Source organism: Schistocerca serialis, chromosome 1 (genome assembly GCF_023864345.2).
Source record: "Schistocerca serialis cubense isolate TAMUIC-IGC-003099 chromosome 1, iqSchSeri2.2, whole genome shotgun sequence".
In the NCBI taxonomy this organism is placed as follows: domain Eukaryota; kingdom Metazoa; phylum Arthropoda; class Insecta; order Orthoptera; family Acrididae; genus Schistocerca; species Schistocerca serialis.
The window spans coordinates 1,151,674,458-1,151,680,457 of NC_064638.1; positions in this window are offsets into that span (position 1 = coordinate 1,151,674,458).

A 6,000-nucleotide genomic window follows, 5' to 3' on the forward strand; every position below is an offset into this window, starting at 1 on the left:
ATGCCACAGCATCCTCCCGAAAATAATAGCACGTCAGATAGAATTTGACTAGATACAGTACAGGTTGCATATTCCAGTAACGCAAGCAATAATTTTGACACGCAGAATCTTGTTCACGAGAATGTTATTTGAAACATGCTTTGTTGAATGCACCACTTTCATCACACCCAGATCTTACTAGAAATTTTTCCATTGCCACCGACAGTTCTAACACCGCTTTAGGCGTACATATTTTTCAGGAAATTGAAGAAGATGGTTGTACAGTAATTAAAAACATCGCTTTTGCAAGTTGCATTCTGTCACCTGCTGAACGAAATTATTCTGTTACAGAACTTGAAACATTATGTGTTGTATGAGCTTTTACCAGATTTAGGCATTTTCTTTATGGAAGACACACTACCGTTTACACAGATCATAGAGCGATACAATTTTTACTTTCGGCTAAATTTACACACGACAGATTAAGTAGATGGAAACTTTATTTACAGGAATTTAATTTTACAATTGTTCACATTCCCGGTACACAAAATATTGTAGCAGACGCACTATCTCGTTCTCTTAACAACAATCAGCAAGACATCGCAACCAACTTCTGCAAAGCAAATTTCAGCGTCATGTACATTCAACAAGTAGCATTTGAAAATTTCATTTCGTCGTCATTACAAGACATAGCACAAGGGCAGAGTAAAGACAACGTGTGGAAAGAAATTAAACACCTTTGGCAAGATAGGAATAATGTTACCATTAGAAACCATTACACTATACGCAATGACATTCTGTTTCGCCGCTCTCATCCTGACAGTAACAATTGGTTATTACGCATTATGACGAACTTGTTAACAAATTAATCTGGTATACTCATTTAAGTTACGCACATTACGGAGCCAGAAAATGTTTTCTTATACTCAGACAGAACTATTATTTTACCAACATGGAGAAACGTATACAACGAGTTTTAGCGTCATGTAAAATCTGCCAGAAAGCTAAATCAGACACGACTTCACGTGTTCCTCCATTACATCCCATTGTACCTGTTAATTTGAGACATATGGCCGCTGTAGACATTTTTGGTCCGATTCCCAGAACTATTAGAGGTTTTTGCTACATCTTTGTCGCTGTTGAACTCACTTCAAAATTTGTTACCTTCACGCAAAGCTACTGCTAAAACTGTTTCGAAAGCATTTGTAAAACATTTTCTATTTCATGTAGGGCATGTGTTGAAAGTAATTTCCGACAATGGATCACAGTTTCGATCTGCTATATGGACACGTATTTTACGAGCTAGAAACATTTCTCCGATCTATATATCCAGGTACCATGCTTCTTCGAACCCTTGTGAACGATTAATGAAAGAAATTGGTAAACTGTGTAGAATATACTGCCATAAAAAACATATTGATTGGACACATACGTACTCTCATTCCAGGATGTAATTAATTCCATACCAAATGAATCTACTATGCTATCTCCGTCTGTTATACTGAAAAATGTTGAACAACCTAACAAAATTAAAGAATTAGCAACCTTTCCTACATCTCGTCGACTACGACACCATGAAATAATTGACATTGCGCTGAACAACATCAAACGTGCCGCAGAGCGCCGGAGAAGACAGCAAAAACAGGTTTGTACACGCCGTGACTTTCACATTGGACAGAAGATATTAGTACGTACACACTATTTATCCAACAGACGAAAGAGTAGATGCAGTAAATTTGAGCTTCTATACGCAGGTCCATATCGGATTCGCAGCATTCCTCACCCCAATGTAGTACACGTCGAAACTTTGAGAACCAGAAAAACCAAAGGGAACCACCACGTCTCCAACATCAAACCTTTTATTGAATGAAATACTTTATGATTTATCACACTGTAATGCCATTTCCTAATTTTTTATGACCACTTATGCAATTATATTCACATGAACACGTACTGATAATTATCGTATTTTTTTCTTTGCAAGTGCCCGGCAAGGTAAGGTTTGCAGGTCGCTCTTCTTGTCGTTACACATCAGACCGTGCATATTTTTCCAGATAAACTTACGTATCTTATGAATAATTACGCAATTTTATCTAGTGACATATTAATTTTATTAAATTCTCTCTCCATTTAAATCTTCGATTCTCGCCTCTATTAACTACACGACATACAAGCTGAACACAAAGAAGGTCACATTTCTTGTCATCATATATCAGACCGCGCATATTTTCCATTTTTCATGTATGTATGATTGTTTTCCTGTTTTGTTTGTATGCTCTATGAAATATTTAAGATATAACAAACACCAGTTGACTTTAACATTTTGCCTTATGATATCTCAACATCGTGACTATTTTACATTTTTTTTTGCTGCTACATTGTGATACTCTGTGTACATTTTTTTGCACCTGCACACTGTCTATGTTTTTTTTGACATATTACGTTTTCTGTCATGCTATGCTGTATGCTCAATTATGTTACTATAAACCAGCTTTTATTTAATTGGTATATGATTTAAATGCAAGACATTAATCTTTGTTCATCTTTTTCAGAAAGAAATAACGTGTAAAAGAAATAAATTAAACAGAAATGGGAATTTCACCTTCGGAATGAACGAAAGAAGATGCAATAGCTCGTGACGAAGAGTAAATGGATCAGAATTAACAAGCATTAACAAGAATATACTATACACATCGTAGAATAGCAGTCTTAACTAATTTTTTCTTTCAGAATACGAGGGGATTGATGCAGGCTGTCAGACTGAACTACACATCTTAGTTTTAGTGATGAAATATGCTAGAAATAAGGAATAGTTGTATAATGAATAATGAAGTGACTCTTTTGCAGATAATGATGAATGGTGATGAATAATGATGAAGAATATGCTACTATGGATAATGAAGTTTTTCTTTACAGGTGATGATAATAATGGAGTTATGATAATATGGATAATGAAGTTTCTTCTTTGCAGATGAGGATAATGTTGAACTTTATGTATTTATGCTATGTAGTTATTTAAGTGTTTGTTGCAGTTCGTTTTGACAGTATGTCTTATATCGCATGGTATGGCGACTGAAGGTTTTGGAAAGAACAGCTAGAGAACATATATATTTTTTATACACATTTCACTACCTGTTAATTCGAAGTTCACTACTTTTCAGCATAATATGCGTTTCTTCTTTCAGTTTAATAATCCATTTTTGTATATTTTGCAGGAGAAATTATTCATGAAATTAATGCGCTATAAGCACTTGTTCATTAAACCTATATCATTTATGAATGTGATCACATATACTCTACTTGTTTCATACCCTTGCTACAGCTGACTCATGACGAATGACGTTACACATCTTCATTTGCAGCAATAACTCAAAAGCAAATATTGTTATGCCCCAGAAATTAATTATCGATCCGAACGCAATGCATTGCTAGCGCAAAAAAATGTATTACCAGTCCCAAATAATGCTACCAGATTAAGAGAGTTCTGAGTAATACTGATCAGCTGTGAATAGTATGTCACTTGAATAATGAATTCTGATTAATACTGAATGATGCTTTGTAATAATGCATAAATACTATACGCATAATTTCTGTTAATAATATTTTTGTTATACTCTATAAATGCTATGCCAATAATTAACTCTTGCTTTGAATGATCACTTTTGAATAATGCATTAAAAAATGCTTTGTAACTGGACAGTGAGTGCCAATGATTACTATAACTAAGTGAATTACGTTAATACTATGCCATTCATTAGCTCCTGTTTTGAATGATGACTTCTGATGGTTTGTAACTGGGCAATGAGTGCCAATATTCTCTGTAAACAGATAATTTATGAACATTATTCTGTAATACTACATACATGGTACAGAAATGTTCAGTAACTGGGCGATGAGTGCCACCAATTACTCAAATCAGTTGTTAGACTAGTGTAATTCTCGATGAAGACTAGTATGTGACTTAATGTCTTTCACCTTCTGACCTAATTACCAGAAATTACTGCAATATCCGTTTGTCCTGTCTGTCCTCATGATCACGGAGCACTATATTTGGTTTTTGCACTGATACTGCGTTGGTGTGCTTTACAAGAGCGTGGTGTTGACGCGACATGCTGTCCACCACCTTGAGCGATGGAAATGTTATTGTGGTCCCGCTGTTTGGTGTACCTAGTGTACTACCAAAATGATAGCATGGAATATTATTACGACATTTCAGTGTCTTGGCTACATTGATTAATACTTCAAGGAAAAGAACTTCAGATTGTCTCACTTGGTGTTGTGTTTCTATAGAAAGATATGGACTTTCAGTGCAGCTGCGTGCAACCTAAAGTGCTACAACCATGACGCAATCCTTCCCATGCCTTTCCTAGTTCTTGTAAAATGGTAAACACTTATACAATGCGTTTAAATTCTTGTAAAATGATAAAGACATATACAGTGCGTGTGCACTTCATTTCATTTGTTAACAAGATCAGTTGTCCTAAATATGCTAAATATTTATACAGTGCATGTGCACTTTATTTCACTCCATGATATGTTATGTAAAAATGCTAAAGACTTCTACAGTGCGTGTGCACTTTATTTCACTCCTTGATATGTTTATTTGTTGTAGAAATGCTAAAGAATTTTACAGTGCGTGTGCACTTTATGCCATTTGTACTCATTACGTATACATTTTGTGATTCCCAGATATGTTCTGTACTACAGTGCGTGTGCACTTTCGTCATTTTGTTAACATGATTTGTATTCATTGCATATACATTTTTGTGATTTGCTGATATGTTCTGTACTACAGTGCGTGTGCACTTTATTTCACTCCTTGATATGTTTATTTGTTGTAAAAATGCTAAAGAGTTTTACAGTGCATGTGCACTTTTGCCATTTGTTAATATGTTTTGTACTCATTGTGTATACATTTTGTCATTGCCTGATATGTTCTATACTCAGTGCATGTGCAGTATATTTTATTTCATGTTCTGCACCTATATATATGTATATATTCTGTGATTGTAAAGTTAGTTCATTAAGAAAAATTTGTTGCTCATGGCAAGTCCAATTGACTCACCATCGCTGCCAAATTTTTGCCCCCCCAGTGGAGGGTTATGTAAGACGTATGCTTTGCCGGCGATGGGCGAGGCATGGCAGAATCTCTGACCAGAGAGTAGTTTGTCGTTAGTTGTTACTTGTCGCTAGTCTACGCTTGTCTGCGCGAGTCGACAGTAGTAGTCTGGTGTAGTCTGCGTGAGTCGGTGGGAGTCGGCATGTGTCGGCTGTGTGCTCTGCTCGCGACTCTGGTCAGGACTCTGGAGGATGAGTATATCAGGGCCGGCCTTAACCATCCAGGTGCCCCGGGCGAGTCGTCCAGTTGGCGCCCTTTATTGTATAAATAGCGAACCTGGCAGTGCTTTTCAACACGGTATTTGATTGTTTTCTAGAAATCGTCTTAAGTGGTTAATGGCGTCATCTTATGATCATAACATGGTTTTTTCCATCGTAAATTTGAGTATTTTATTTTTTTAAATGGAAATGAAGTCCAAATAATCTGAAAGCCCGCTAAGACGCTCCATGTGAGTCTTGTGTAGCCTGTGACGTCAGTCCAGCATGCTGCTGTCGCTGCCGTAACAGTCAGTATAGCAGTGATATATTGTTCGGGCATTCACGTTTTGGGAAATTGTCTAAAAATATTGCGTAGTACTGCACTGTACATCTACAACAACTCCAGAAAATTGTTTTTGCGTGTTCCAAACAAAGAAAAGATGCGTAAAATGTGGTTGAAACAGGCTCGTATATCCCAAATATTTCTTTTCTTTTCTGAAGCACCCCTGTACTAAAGCGAACAAAAAAACTAAAATTATTCAAATTGGTCAAGCCATTTCTTTGTTTTAGTGAGACTAACACACAACAATTGATTTTTATATATAGGAGGTAATATGTATAACGAAAAAACACTAATTTTGAATTCGGTACCATATTTTTATTGAATTTAATATAATTGTAAGCCATAAACCTATATTTTCTGTC